This window comes from Trachypithecus francoisi, unplaced genomic scaffold, assembly GCF_009764315.1.
Source record: "Trachypithecus francoisi isolate TF-2019V2 unplaced genomic scaffold, Tfra_2.0 Lachesis_group13, whole genome shotgun sequence".
In the NCBI taxonomy this organism is placed as follows: Eukaryota; Metazoa; Chordata; class Mammalia; order Primates; family Cercopithecidae; genus Trachypithecus; species Trachypithecus francoisi.
In genome coordinates this window covers 37,763,682-37,779,461 of record NW_022681458.1, presented here as the reverse complement: position 1 = coordinate 37,779,461, position 15,780 = coordinate 37,763,682, and the positions used below count along the sequence as shown (strand labels likewise).

At 41.9% G+C, this 15,780-nt stretch overlaps 1 protein-coding gene across 5 annotated transcripts in view; it reads right to left on the bottom strand.

The window, feature by feature from the left end:
* The window catches only part of RAPH1 (Ras association (RalGDS/AF-6) and pleckstrin homology domains 1), a 108,257-nt gene extending 95,090 nt beyond the window's left edge, over positions 1-13,167 (bottom strand). For all 5 annotated transcript variants that reach the window (XM_033230605.1, XM_033230606.1, XM_033230607.1 and 2 more), the window contains exon 1: positions 12,796-13,167. The gene's annotated coding sequence lies outside the window, so the exon portion shown is untranslated. The remainder of the gene's footprint in view (positions 1-12,795) is intronic.
* Between the last annotated feature and the right edge of the window lie 2,613 nt (positions 13,168-15,780).

The following is a 15,780-nucleotide window of genomic DNA, read 5'->3' as shown; positions in this document are numbered from 1 at the left end:
GCAGTGGCTCACACCTGTAATCCCGGCATTTTGTAAGGCCGAGGTGGGCAGATCACCTGAGGTCAGGAGTTCGAGACCAGCCTGGCCAACATCATGAAACTCCATCTCTACTAAAAATACAAAAATTAGCCGAGCACGGTGGTGGGCACCTGTAATCCCAGCTACTAGGGAGGCTGAGGTGGGAGAATCACTTGAACCTGGAAGGCAGAGGTTGCAGTGAGCCGAGATCGTGCCACGGCACACTAGCCTGGGCAACAAAGCAAGACTCTGTCTCAAAAAAGAAAAGAAAAGAAAAGAAAAGAACCTTAAGAGTAGGGAAGGAACTTACTTTACCTGATTTCAAGACTCACTATCCAGCTAAATAATCAAGACAATGTAGTACTAGCAAAAAGGATAGAGAATCACATCAATGTAACAGAATGGAAAGTCCAGGAATAGACTCACACACAAAATGTCAAACAATTTTCAGTAGGGATGTCACAAGTGAAGCAGGCAATGAGGAAAGTGTTTTTTAACAAATGACACTGGCACAACTAGATATAAATGGGGGAGAGGCCTCAATATCACTCATAAACAAACATTAATTCAAAATGGATTATAGACTGAAATGTAAAAACTAAAATGATAAACTCCAAGGAGAAAATATGGGAATATACTTTCTGAACTTTGGTGTAGGCAAAAATTCATTAGGGCAGAGACAACACTGAGCATAAAAGGAAAATTCGGTAATTTTGAAGCCCAATATAAAAACTTCTGCTCTTTGAAAAACACTATTAAAAAAACAGACGGCCAGGAGCAGTGGCTCATGCCTATAATCCCAGCACTTTGGGAGGCGGAGGCAGGTGGATCATGAGGTCAGGAGACCGAGACCATCCTGGCTAACATGGTGAATCCCCATCTCCACTAAAAGTACAAAAAGTTGGCTGGGTGTGGTGGCATGCACCTGTAGTCCCAGCTACTCGGGAGGCTGGGGCAGGAGAATCACTTGAACCCAGAAGGCGGAAGTTGCAGTGAGCTGAGATCACGCCACTGCACTCCAGCATGGGCAACAGAGCGAGACTCCGTCTCAAATATTTAAAAAAAAGACAAGCTAAGCTACAGACTAAGAGAAAATATTTGCAAATATATCCAATAAAGAACTTGTATCTAGCATAAATAATTGTTAAACTAAATTTTAAAGATATACAATCTTATTTTTTAAATGGGCAAAGACTTGCTGTCACTTCCCAAATGACTAAGAACATTGAGTTGCTCAACATCAATAATAATCAGAGAAAGACGAATTAAAGCTACAATTGTATCATTACATTCCCATTACAATGGCCAGAATGAGGAAGACTGACAATACCAAGTCTTAGGATACACAGCAATTACAAGCGTCATATAATGCTGTTGGATATAAAATGATACAACTTTGGAAAAACTTGACCATTTTTAAAATTAAAGTTAAAAATATGCCTACCCTATAACCCAACATGTCCTCATAGGTATTTATCCTCAAGAAATGAAAACCTGTCCACAAATGGAAACAGCCTAAATGTCTATCAAAGGCGCCTGGAAAAACAAAATGTGGCATATGTGCATAATGGAATACTTCAGCAATAAAAAAAGCAACAAGACGGAAGAATCTAAAAATTATTATTCTGCATGAAAACAAGCCAGACTTGGGTGGGTTAGGAGGGGAAGGGAACAAGACACTGTATGATTCCATTTACATAAAATTCTAGAAAAAGGAAACTAATCCATAGTGACAGATAGCCATAAGACGGGGTAGAGGGGAACAAATTACAACGAGGTATGTGGAAACTTTGGGAGATGATGGAAAGGTTCAGTTTTGATTATAGTGATGGTTTCATGAGTGTATGAAAACTTACGAAATTGTACACTTTAATATGTGCAGTTTATTATATAGAAATTACACCTCAGTAAAGCAACTAAAAATTTTTTTAAAGAAATAAGCAACCTAAAAGACTTTATAGCAGAATTAGAGTTAGAAGTCACTTCTGATACATGCAATTTTCTGATTATATATTGTTCTTCAATACAAAGTTTTTAAAAGGAGGAACATCTATCTAAATGGCCTAGCAATCCCAGTCCTTTATCCAAGATAAATGGCACATCTGTCCATAAAAAGACTTGTGCAAAAATGTTCATAGCCATTTTCTTCAGAATAGTCCCAAACTAGAAGCAGCCCAGTTGCCCACCAACATGAAAATGGATATCTGGTATATTAACATATTCTTTTTTTTTTTTTTTGAGATGGAGTCTTACTCTGTCGCCCAGGCTGGAGTGCAGTGCATAATCTCGGCTCACTGCAACCTCCACCTCCTGAGTTCAAGCAATTCTCCTGTGTCGGTTTCCAGAGTAGCGGGGATTACAGGTGCCCACCACTGCATCTGAGTAATTTTTGTATTTTTAGTAGAGACAGGGTTTCACCATGTTGGTCAGGCTGGTCTTGAACTGCTGACCTCAAGCAATCCATCCCCTTGGCCTCCTAAAGTGCTGGGATTACATGCGTGAGCCACCACGCCTGGCCATGTTAACATATTCATACAATTGAATATTACCACTAAAAAGGAACTACTGATATAAGCAACAATATGGATGAATCTAAAAACATGCCGACAGCCTGGCCAACATGGTAAAATCCCATCTCTACTACAAATACAAAAAATTAAAAAATAAAAATAAGTCGGGCGTGGTGACACACACCTGTAATCCCAGCTTCTTAGGAGGCTGAGGTGGGAGAACTGTTTGAACCTGAGAGGTGGAGGTTGCAGTGAGCCGAGATTGGGCCACTGTGCTCCACCCAGGGCAACCGAGAAAAAAAAACAAAATACATGCTGAGTGCAAGAAGCTGGAGACAAAAGCTGGAGACAAAAACATAGTTATGATTTAATTAATACAAAGTTATAAAACAGGCAAAACTTACCTGTGCTGCAGCAACTATGATTGCAGTTGCTCTGGGGATAGGCAAAGAAAACAGAGAGAAGGAAAAGATAAAGAGCAGGGTGATGGTAAATGTTGTATACCTTGCTAGAGGTGTTCAGAAAAAAAATACTACGGACATGAAAAAATTATAAGTCTATAAAACACTACTCAATTACTAAGTTAAATACTTAATTTTTTATTTTTAATTAAGGGTACTTTTAAATTCACCTTGAATAATTCCTAAAAGCATAATGCAAAATTCAAATTTAGGCTTCTGAAATAAGCCTATAATTTCAACTGTGTTGAAGAATAAATTTTATTACTCAATTTGCTAACTTCTTTTTAAAAAATGTTTTATTACTGTATATGTTGATAAATTATAGATGTACACATTTACGGGGTACAAAGTGATAGATATTATGATTTCTGATCTAATGTGGAATGATTTCACTTTGCTGAAATTATCTACTTTCTTCCACAAACATTACTTTCCAATTAGTATTAGAACCAGAATGTTTTGTCCCAAGTGCTTTAAGACGACTTCGTATAAGAATACTATACACTGGCCAGACAAGGTGGCTTATGCCTGAAATCCCAGCACTTTGGGAGGCCAAGGCAGGCAGATCACCTGAGGTCAGGAGTTCAAACACAGCCTGGCCAACGTGGTAAAACCCCATTTCTACTAAAAATACAAAAATTAGCCAGGTGTGGTGGTAGGCACTGGTAATCCCAGCTACTTGGGAGGCTGAGGCAGGAGAATCGCTTGAACCTGGAAGGTGGAGGTTGCAGTGAGCCGAGTGCAGTGAGACAGGAGCAAAACTCCGTCTCAAAAAAAAAAAAAAGAACACTATACACTATGAAGTGGAATTTAATATGAAAGGTTCATTATTAACAGTGTTTCTTTTTTTCTTTTTTTTGGAGACAAGAGTCTCACTCTGCCACCCAGGCTGGAATACAATGGTGTGATCTCAGCTCCTGCAGCCTCTCCCTGCCAGGTTCAAGCAATTCTCCTGCCTCAGCCTCCTGAGTAGCTGGGATTACTGGCACATGCCACCACACCCGGCTAATTTTTGTGTTTTTAGTAGAGACAGAGTTTCGCCACATTGGTCAGGCTGGTGTAGAACTCCTGACCTCAGGTGATCTGCCCACCTCGGGATCCCAAAGTGCTGGGTTTACAGGTGTGAGCCACCATGCCTGGCCTAACAACATTTCAGTAAGACTGTATAGTGGTTTCCAAAATGGAGGTAATTATACCCCAGGATGTGGGGTATAAGAACATCTTATTAGAAGTTCTATTTTTATTTAATCCTCATCTTAATACACACATGTATTTTATGTGTAATACATATTTATCCCTAACATACAGATACTGGCGTCTTCACTGTGGCCACCTGTCAATCAAACGTCATATAAAGTAACGTAAGTATTCTGGTACTAAATAATTCTAGGTATTGTGAGGCTAGAGTGACAGCAGTTACTATCTTTAATATATTGATTCTTTTTCAATAATAAAGGATCTACCCTTTTGTAAGCTTCTACAAGAGACTGGTATTCCAGAGAAGACATATTCTCAACAGTAAATGATTTCCTCAATAAAAACGTTTTATGGGCTGGCCGTGGTGGCTCATGCCTATAATCCCAGCACTTTGGGAGGCTGAGGTGGGCGGATCACCTGAGGTCAGGAGTTCGAGACCAGCCTGACCAACATAGAGTAACCCCATCTCTACTAAAAATACAAAAAAATCAGCCAGGCGTGTTGGCACATGCCTGTAATCCCAGCTACTCAGGAGGCTGAGGCAGGAGAATCGCTTGAACCCGGGAGGCGAAGGTTGTGATGAGCCGAGATTGCACCACTGCACTCCAGCCTGGGCAAAAGAGTGAAACTCCGTCTCAAAAAAAAATTTATAGAAAACTGTATTATATAATCCTTCATGAAGCAGCTGCTTTGACCTCAATGAAACAAAGTTGGAGGAGAGGGTAAGGTTTAACTCCAAAAGCAAAGCGGAACAAAAGAGAAACTAAAGCAAGAAAAGAGCCAAGTGTTAAAGGATGTTGTTATTGATGTTGTTAAGGAGTGACCACGGTATCTTATACAAAAATAGGTTTGTCTCATGGCAAATCATTAAAAAAGTTGTGCAATTTAAAGATGAGGTAAGCATTTACCTTTTATAAAAAAGAGTCGAGTTCTAAATTTGCTGAATTTCTGTAATAAGTGGCTGTGCTGTGGCAGTATGCTACCTAGACAAAGTTTTTAAAAACAAAAACATGGTTAATGCATCTGTACCTTAAAGGTAAATGAGACATTTTAAAACTTAGTAAGAAAATAGCTGTATTCTAAAAAAACCAATGTGTGTCATCTTAAAATACTCATATGTGCACACTCTAAGAACAGAAAAACCATTTCTAACTTTTTAAATGCTTTCCAAACACAGTTTTGGTGGATTTTGAATCCATTTATTAAAAATTTATAAATACAAATCCTCACACTGATTTGCAAGAATAACTGATTGACAAACAGGGAGAGCAAACTTTGTACTAGCCCAGTCTGCATAATTGATGGATAGAAACAAAACAGTATCTCCTAATAGAAAGTACAGCCAAAGAGGCACTTTTTCTTTGTGCGTATATGTTCCTACACCTTGTCACCTAAGACAAGCATTAAAAACCAGTAACATAATAAACAGATTCAAGAGCCAGATTTGGAAATTTCTGTGTTAATGAGTACTATAACAAAGATTTTTCAAGTATAATGTATCATATTCATTGCTGCTGCCTTAAACTGTATTATGTTTATTGCAAAAACTTAGGGTAAAAACTGTTTTGAACCATTACTGTTTATTAAGTACACTATTCACAGATAAGTAGGATCACTGACTTCCTTTACTGGTTTCCAATGTCATTTGTTACAATATGAAACAAACCAATGAGTCAAGAATAATTATTTTTTATAAAGTAAACATTATTGGAAAATTGGAACAAATCGTATTTGGGAAACATGCAAAATTTGGGATATATAAAGAATATATTTTCAAGTCATATTATTGGTTGTTTTGCTGTTTTTTTTTTTTTTTGAGACAGGGTCTCACTCTGTCACTGCAGCCTTGACCCGCCAGGCTCAGGTGATTCTCCCAATCTCAGCTTCCCCAGGTAACTGGAACTACAGGCACGTGCCACCATGCCTGGCTAATTTTTGTATATTTTGTAGAGACAGGGTTTTGCCATGTTCAAGTTGGTCCCAAACTGAGATCAAGCGATCAGCCTACCTCAGCCTCCCAAAGTACTAGGATCATAGGCATAAGCCACCACACCTGGCCTGCTCTACTGATTTAGCTAATACTTTTCTTCACTTATCAAACTCAGTAAGATCCTTCTAAAAGTAGTTTCCAAAAAAGCATCCAAGTTTTTTTGTTTTGTTTTGTTTTGAGACAGAGTTTTGCTCTTGTTGCCTATGCTGGAGTACCAATGGCACGATCTCAGCTCCCAGGTTCAAGCAATTCTCCTGCCTCAGCCTCCCGAGTATCTGGGTTTACAAGCATGTGATACCACGTCCGTTTAATTTTTTGTATTTTTAGTAGAGATGGGGGTTTCTCTATGTTGGTCAGGCTGGTCTCGAACTCCCGACCTCAGGCAATCCGCCCACCTCGGCCTCCCAAAGTGCTGGGATTACAGGCATGAGCCACCGCGCCTGGCCAAAGTTTTAAATACCACTGCAAAACTGACTTATGATTCTACAATAGTACTGGGCCTACTGAATATGTTTACACTCCAATTTTTGCTAGCTATCACCATTCTTCACCACAGGGCTTAAATTTTAATAGTCTAACATAATGATAAGTCCTTGGCTTCCCGATCTTGCTTTTCTTCCTATCTAAAGGGATGACTTGTTCCTCCTTTTCTCAACCTTATCTGTTCACCCATTTTCAACTCATAGACCCTTCTGTTTCTTTTTTTTTTTTCCGAATTCACAAAGATTGTTTTTAATGAGAGCACTCAGTGCAGGCAGGAATGCAATAAAGGGACCCTGGTGATTGCTTAGATGAATATAAATTATTACAAACTTTTGAAAAGCAAATTGGGGCCGGGCGCGGTGGCTCAAGCCTGTAATCCCAGCACTTTGGGAGGCCGAGACGGGCGGATCACGAGGTCAGGAGATCGAGACCATCCTGGCTAATACGGCGAAACCCCGTCTCTACTAAAAAATACAAAAAACTAGCCGGGCGACGAGGCGGGCGCCTGTAGTCCCAGCTACTCGGGAGGCTGAGACAGGAGAATGGCGTGAACCCGGGAGGCGGAGCTTGCAGTGAGCTGAGAGCCGGCCACTGCACTCCAGCCTGGGCGGCAGAGCAAGACTCCGTCTCAAAAAAAAAAAAAAAAAAAAAAGAAAAGCAAATTGGAAGTCCAGTATTGAAAAACTTCAAATATTCATCCCCTTTGCCCCAACATTTTCACTTCCCAGAATCTATCCAAACACTCTGCTGCTCACAGGATGAAGTCCAGGCATCTCAATATGGTGTTCATCTTTCAAGTTGCATCTCCCATGTCTCTCCAGCTGACATTTGCTACTCCATCAGTGCAAAACTGCCTGTCCTCACCTAGACATACACCCTGCCCTTCCATGCCTTTGAGCATTTCCGGCTCATTTTCTTCTGCTTGGAAAGCCCTTCACCTTCTTCTTGGCTTGGGACCCTTCTGTTTCTTTGTGGTCCCTGTTTCTTCAGTGTCATCTTCTACTGATTCCTTGTATTTTATACCTAAACTGGCATCCTCTCTACTGTGGAGAACAGAATACCTATCTTAGATTTCTCTATTATGCCTAGCTCTGCTTAGAGCAGAAAAACAGTATGCATTTTATTAAGAGCAAATACATATATACTTTTTAAAAAGCCAATTTATATAAGTCATAAGTGATACATTTTAAGACACTTGCCTTAAAACATGAAAAGTACCTTAAAATAATAGCAAGAAGAGCATATGAAAAAACTTTAGAGATCATATAATCTGGGGTTTTAAAAACTATTTCACAACAAAACTCTTTCAGATGAAATTTTACACTGCCTCCCAAATATATAAAGCTGGCAAAAGCATTGCTATTTTATGTTCAAATACATTATGTTAATTTATTGTAAACTCAAAGAGATAAATTAAGGTTAAATAATCCAATTATTTTTGTATGCTTTGTTTTGATTTCACCCAGGTAAGCAGTTGCAGCTCTTAACAGTCCCATCTGCAGTCTTCAGGATACTCTTCAAACACACTGATTCAAATGTTTTAAACAATAAAAGGAAAAGTTTTATTCTTAGGAATGTCTGCCCCATCGCACCCCCAAAATTAACCACGTATAACCATGTAGCACTATGGTCTTCAATGTGCTAAAAAAAATTTAGGTCAGGCGTAGTGGCTCACGCATGTAACCCCAGCACTTTGGGAAGCCGAGGTAGGTAGATCACCTGAGGTCAGGAGTTCAAATCAGCCTGGGCAACATGGTGAAACCCTGTCTCTACTAAAAATACAAAAATGAGCTGGACACGGCGGTGTGTGCCTGTAATCCCAGCTACTCGGGAGGCTGAGGCAGGAGAATCGCTTGAGCCTGGGAGGCAGAGGCTGCAGTGAGCTGAGACTGTGCCACTGCACTCCAGCCTGGGCAACAGAGCAAGACTCCATCTCAAAAAAAAAAAATTATATACACATATGCATACATATAAATATACACACGTGTATATATGAATGAGTACGAGTGCCGGAACCATTCAATGGGGAAAGGACAGTCCTTTCAACAAGTGGTGCTGGGAAAACTGGATATGCAAAAGAATGAAGTTGGACCCTTACCTAACACATTTGCAAAAATTAACCCCAAAAGGATCAAAGACCTAAACATAAGAGCTGAAACGATAAAACTCCTAAAAGAAAACAGGGAAAACCTTCATGACATTGGATTTGGCTACAATTTCCTGGACATGACACCAAAAGCACAGAGAGAAGAAAAAATAAATTGGACTTCCTCAAAATTTAAAACTTGTGTTTGGGGAGTGGGGGGCTGGGGGAGGGATAGCATTAGAAGAAATACTTAATGTAAATGACGAGTTAATGGGTGCAGCAAACCAACATGGCACACGCGTATAACAAACCTGCAAGTTGTGCACATGTACATCAGAACTTAAAGTATTAAAAAAAAATTTTTTTTTACTTGATAGTAAAGGATACCAAGACAGGGAAAAGACAACCCATAAAATGGGAGAAAATATTTGCAAATCATATATTTGATAAGGGGTTAATATCCAGAGTATACAAAGAACTCCTACAACTCACCAAAAAACAACCTACTTTAAACATGAGTCAAGGACTTGGATAGACATTTCTCCTCAGATATACAAATGGACAATAAGCATATGAAAAGATGCTCAACATCACTAATCATTAGGAAAATTCAAATCAAAACCACAATGAAATACCACCCCACGCCCATTAGAATAGCTATTATCAAAAACATAAAAAGAAAAAAACACTAGAAAAGAAGTGTTGGCAAGATACGGAGAAACTGGAACCTTTGTGCATTGCTAGCGGGAATGTAAAATGGTGCAGCTGCTGTGGAATGCAATATGGCAGTTCCTCAAAAATTAAATATAGAATTAGCATACAGTCTAGCAATCCCATTTCTGGGTATATAGAAATACTGAAAAAAGAACCGAAAGCAGGGATTCAAACAGTTCTACACCAATACTCAAGGCAGCATTATTCACAGTACACCAAAAGTGGAAACAACCTGAATATCCATAAATGTGGTATATACATACAATGGAGTATTAATCAGTCTGAAAAAGGAATGGAATTCTGATACATCCTACATGGATGACCTTGAAGACAGTACGCTAAGTAACATAAGCCAGACACAAGAATCAATATTGTATGAGTCAAAAGTAGAAAAGTTGTTACTGGGGGGTAGGAGGAGGGAAGTGGATAGTTACTGTTTTGTTTTTGAACAGGGTCTCACTCTGTCACACAGTATGCATGATCATAGCTCACTGCAGCTTCTAGAATTACTGTTTAATGGGAAGAATTTCAGTTTGGGATAAAAAAGTTCTGGAGATGGTGGTGATGGTGGCACAACAATGTACTCAAGCCACTGAACTGTACACTTAAAAATAGTTAAAATGGTAAATTGTACGTTATCTATACTTTACCACATTTTTTTAAAAGAGTATATGTGTGTGTTGCTTTAGTGCCAGTGTAAAAACACGGTTAAGAATACAAGCTTAAGAATTAGGCTGCCCGGTTTCAAAGCCAGCTCTGCCACTATAGCTCTGCAGTCTTTGGGCAACTTATTGTCTGTGCCTGTTTTCTCAAATAATAAATTCTATTTCATAGGGTTATGTGAGAATTAAATAAATTAACACATATAAAGTGTTTAAAACAGTGTATGTCATACAGTGGTCACTTTTTATTACTACAAATTTAAAATACATTTTTATTGAGATTTAAGTCAAACATCTGCACAATCTCTGAAATTCTCAAGTTCAGAGAACCAGTTTAAGAAGCAGTGATCTAATCCAAACTTCTCATTTTATAGGTAAAGGAATTAGGAGTCCAAGATAAGTTACCTGCCCGAGGTCACATCTTGTTTCACTAATATTAATTTTCCTAAAATTAAGTGTTTGGGATTAACAATACTAATGTTGACATTCATTTACTTCCAAACCAAGGCAACTAAAGCCATGAGATTCTATAATGTGTATCCAAGAATCTGTGAATAGTCTGACAGTTATCTACGATGCCAATCTAATAAGTATTTATGGGGTGAGAACCAAAAGGCAGCAAAACCAAAAGACAATCATCCTCAAAGACAATGGTTAAATACACCTCTTCGGAAAATAAGGTATTAAATATTTGTGAAAACACACCCAATAGTACCCACCACTCCATTCCTTTCATACACAGTCACATACTCTATAATCTTAGTGAGACCTCTGCGTCTGAAAAATAAGCTGCTGCTTCCACCAAATAAAGCTAATATTTACCACAAGGCAACATCTACAAATAATTCTTTATTAAATTCAAACAGAAGAGACAGAAATCTAAATTATACAAAATGTCTAATCCAAAAAATCATGAACTGAGCTTTCTATACTTACTTGAGTAGGGCTGAATCTGGTTTCCGGGAAATTCACCACACAAAAAGCAAAATAACCGAGACAATCTTTGAAGGTCAGACTCAACAAGAGTTAAAAGCTATTGAGCGTCTCTATTTTGCCCCTCCCCCAAAGGTCCTCCCACTCAATTCGGTTCTCAAAGGATAGCACCACCACCACCATATGAAATGTCCTCCTCCTCCCCAGCTGAATCTGCTGAAATCCTACTCACCCTTAAAGGTTTCACTTAAATGCCTACGCTTCCATGCATTCCTCCCTCAATTTAGAATTAATCTCTCTTCTTCGCTCTCCTATTCTACACCTCAACGTTTTATTATATAATGCACTGTATTACAATTGCCTGCATTTACTAACCCCCCGCACCGCACCCCCAAAAAAACCATCCCGAGGAGGAAAGGAATTTAAGGTGCTGTTAAACACCTCTGTGCCAGGCAAGGTGCTACGCATTTTGCATACATTATCTCATTTAATCTGCATGAAATACATCTGGGGAGGTAAACAGGTGGTGTTATTCTTATTTTACTGATAGGGAACGTACTGCAGAGTTCAATAGCTTATCCAACATCACACTGCCAGCCAATTCCAGGGCGTACGATTTCCCCTACTCCAAAGAGCTCTTTCCACCAGCCCATGCTTGTTCACCTGTTGTCCCCCAGCCTAACTGACAGAGAGTAGGTATTCCATAAATGTTTGCTGAATTTAATATCCCCATGGACTGACCCTTTAATAATCCGATCACGCCTCATCCCAAACCCGTTACCTTTACTGTTCCTTAACGAAGCAGCTCTCCACATTTCCCTGAGAAATACTGCAGACAACATCAACCCTTATGGGAAGACGGAGTGAAGAACTTTTCCATTCTCCCGGATTTCCCCAACGGATCTTCCCAAAGAATTTAAGAAATGCAAACACGAAAGACACATGTAACATTTACACCCTCCCTCAAGGCTCTTATTTCATATTAAACCATGTCTTCGAGCTTATAAGCAGTAAGGTTTATGCGGTTTCCAGCTCACACAGTGGGGACATCCTAAGTCACTGCCTTAAGAAAACCACATCTTTCAACCTGTCTTAACACGAAAGCATCCTAACTAATACTATCACACTGCCCCTCCCTCTGTCCACCCCTCCCCCCAAGAATTGCAGTTTGGATTTCCGGCGGGAATGTATAATACACACCGCAAGAGGAGATGGGGTTAAGAAGCAATGAAGCAATTACTTAGCCTGCTTAATTAGAAATAAGACAGAGAAGGCGCCCCGCCTTTGAAAATCTCTGCACTTAACTCATCTATGAAAGATGGGGGCATCGACACCCAAGCAACCCGACATCCAGTGGCTGGTTTCTGCAGCTGGTCGGGAGAAGAGTCCTTTCCTCCCTGCGGTCCCCGGCCACCAACCACGGTGCTGAGTCGGGAAAGTGTAACCGCACCCTCCCAAGGCGGCCCCTTATCTCATTGTCTCCCTCCGTCGCGGTCCCCAGGGGCGCAGGGTGCAGTCCAGGCCCCACCGACCCCCATCCACCGGCCGGGCGCGGTCCAGCCAGCCCCAGCCCGAGCCCTAATCTGGCAGCGACCCCGCCCCAGGCTGCGGCCGCCCGCACCGCACCCGGATGGCGGGGCCGGGCGCCCGGAAAATGGAGGCAGGAGCGGCAGGAGCGCCTCACTGCACCGCGCCCAGCCAGCCCCCTCCCCTGGTCCCGAGGGCGAAGCTAACCACTCACCGCCGCAGCCGGTCGGCCCTTCAGCTGCCCCCGCTACCGTCGCGGCCGGGGGCAACAAAACCGCCGCTCGCGCTTCTCCAGCCGCTGCCTCCGCCTCCTCCCCAGGCGCAGCGCTCCCTCGCCAGAGACGCAGCGAGTGCCGGCAGCTCCTGCGCCGCGCGCTCCGTGACTGACTGACTGACTAACTGACTGACTGACTGGCTGGCTGACTGGCTGGCGGCGGCGGGAGCGGGACCGGGGGCGGGGCGGCCGCAGCGCCCCGCGGCAGCAGAGCCGAATGTGGTCGCGTCCAGCCGAGACGCAGAAGGCGGGGTTGAGGGCTGGACTGCCGACTGTAGGGCCGACTCGCGCGGAGCCGCGCGCTGCCCCCGCCCGCCGCCAACCACTCACTTCCGGCGCAGGCCGCCGCGCCCGCCGCCCTTCCCCAGCCCGCGCCCCCTCGCCCGCCCTCCCTTTAGGCGCCGGGCCGCACCCAGCCGCGGCTCCGGTCGTGCCTCGCCTTTCCTTCGCACGTCCCTGTGAGCCGCCTCCAGGAACGAGTGAATCAGAGAATGAATGAGTGGAGAGGAAAATCCCGGTGCGGCCCCACCCCCTGCTCGCCTTTCCTAGGAAGCGGGCCCAGCAGCCTCTGCCCCAGCGCCCTAGGAGGCACAGCAGCCTCGGGCAAGTCTGTCAGGGAGCTGTACGCATCCACCTTTATAGGCTATCGGTGTATTCAGAGATTCCACGCATCCAGGGTTGGCTTGGTCATTTGCAGGACCATTGTCGTTGAGATCTGTGAGGCCCTTCTTTAGGAAATCCCATTTTGGCCAAAAAGTCTCTGCAGTTTCATGAAATGTGTTGGGAAACTTTTAGAAATGGGACGTTTCTATGACCTTTAATTACTTTTTAAACTTCGAAATCTGTTTATCCTGCCTCCTTAATTTCTGTCCCCCCACACCATCGGAATTGTGTAGTAGTAAGGTGTTGGCATTTTTTCTTATCGCTAAGCTCAGCTGCTGCTTATTTTGATGCAGGCTTGACTTCGGCAGACTTTTAGATTTTAAGTTATGTCCTTATTTTGACCTTCACCTAAAATTGATCAAAGAAAGGAAAAAATGGAACCAAGTTATGTTTGCTTGGCTACATGCAAAAGCAAGTTTGTTGACAGCATTAAAACAATTGAGAAATTGGGAGTGTGACCTGAAATTGGTTGCAATGAACGTGGCTTTTTCTTTCCATCTGCTTGCTAAAAATTTATCTTAAATTTTCACAAAGAATTGACTGTACATTTCTGAAATCCTAGCTCTCTCTCTAAGAATGAGAGTGTTCATTTCTCTGTCCTGGGGCCAAATCCTGGTTTGGTTAATTACATTCTTCCTGATATTCTTGAGGACTTTCAAGTGGTTTCAGTCTTTTTTGTACAATCTGTTCCAAACTGGTACACAATCTGTTTCAAACTGGTATTTAGAATCATACAATACACTTGAGATATCTGTACTTTTGAAACATACTGCACTTTTGTATTTTAAGTTCAATAGGTGCGTCAATATTCTTGTATAGAATAATACTATCTCTTGACTGAATTAAGAAAATGTGGGCCGGGCACGGTGGCTCACGCCTGTAATCCCAACACTTTAGGAGGCCGAGGTGGGCAGATCACAAGGTCAGGAGATCGAGACCATCCTGGCTAACACGGTGAAACCCAGTCTCTACTAAAAATACAAAAAATTAGCGGGGTGTGGTCGTGGGCGCCTGTAGTCCCAGCTACTGAGGAGGCTGAGGCAGGAGAATGGCGTGAACCCGGGAGGCGGAGCTTGCAGTGAGCCGAGATCCTGCCACTGCACTACAGCCTGGGTGACAGAGGGAGACCCCTTCTCAAAAAAAAAAAAAAAAAAAAGGAAAGAAAGAAAATGTGGCACATATATACCATGGAACACTGTGCAGCCATAAAAAAGGATGAGTTCATGTCCTTTGTAGGGACATGGATGAAGCTGGAAACCCTCATTCTGAGCAAACTATGGCAAGCACAGAAAGCCAAACACCACATGTTCTCACTCATAGGTGGGAATTGAACAGTGGGAACACTTGGACACTGGAAGGGGAACATCACACACTGGGGCCTGTTGGGAGTGGGGGGATGGGGGAGGGATGGCATTAGGAGATATACCTAATGTAAATGATGAGTTAATGGGTGCAGCACACCAACATAGCTGCATGTTGTGCACATGTACCCTAGAACTTAAAGAATAATAAAACAATAAAAATAATTTTAAAAATACTATCTCTTATAAATGAAGATGATCCTGCTGACCACTTCTTTTAGACTTCCTTTCCTTTCTTGTGGGAATCATCATTTGCCACCTAATTATAATTATTTCAAGAAGTTATCCTCCCAAAGTGAATGTAATACAACACTTTATTCATCCTTATATCTTCCACAATATCTAGCATAGTATCTTGCACAATAAGTATTTATAAATTAATAAATGCTTTAAAACTTTTCATAAGTGATATTTTATACAAATGTATCTAGTCTTTGACCTCATTTCCCTTGTGACCAAGTTTGTTGACATTAGACACACCTAGGATGCCAAACTTAATGAATCCTATTGTCATTAAATGTACTAGATGGTGTGATACCTTACAAGGAAGATGATTCATTGAAACCTCCTTAAAAAAATAGACCATTGAAGCCGGGAGTGGTGGCTCACACCTGTAATCCCAGCACTTTGGGAGGCTAAGGTGGGTGGATCACCTCAGGTCAGGAGTTCGAGACTAGCCTGACCAACATGGTGAAATCCCATCTCTACTAAAAATACAAAAATTAGCCAAGCATGGTGGCGGGTGCCTGTAATCCCAGCCACTTGGGAGGCTGAGGCAGGAGAATCGCTTGAACCCGGGAGCGGAGGTTGCAGTGAGCCGAGATCGTGCCATTGCACGCCAACCTGGGTGACAAGAGTGAGACTCCATCTCAGGAGAAAAAAAAAAAAAAAGACCATTGAG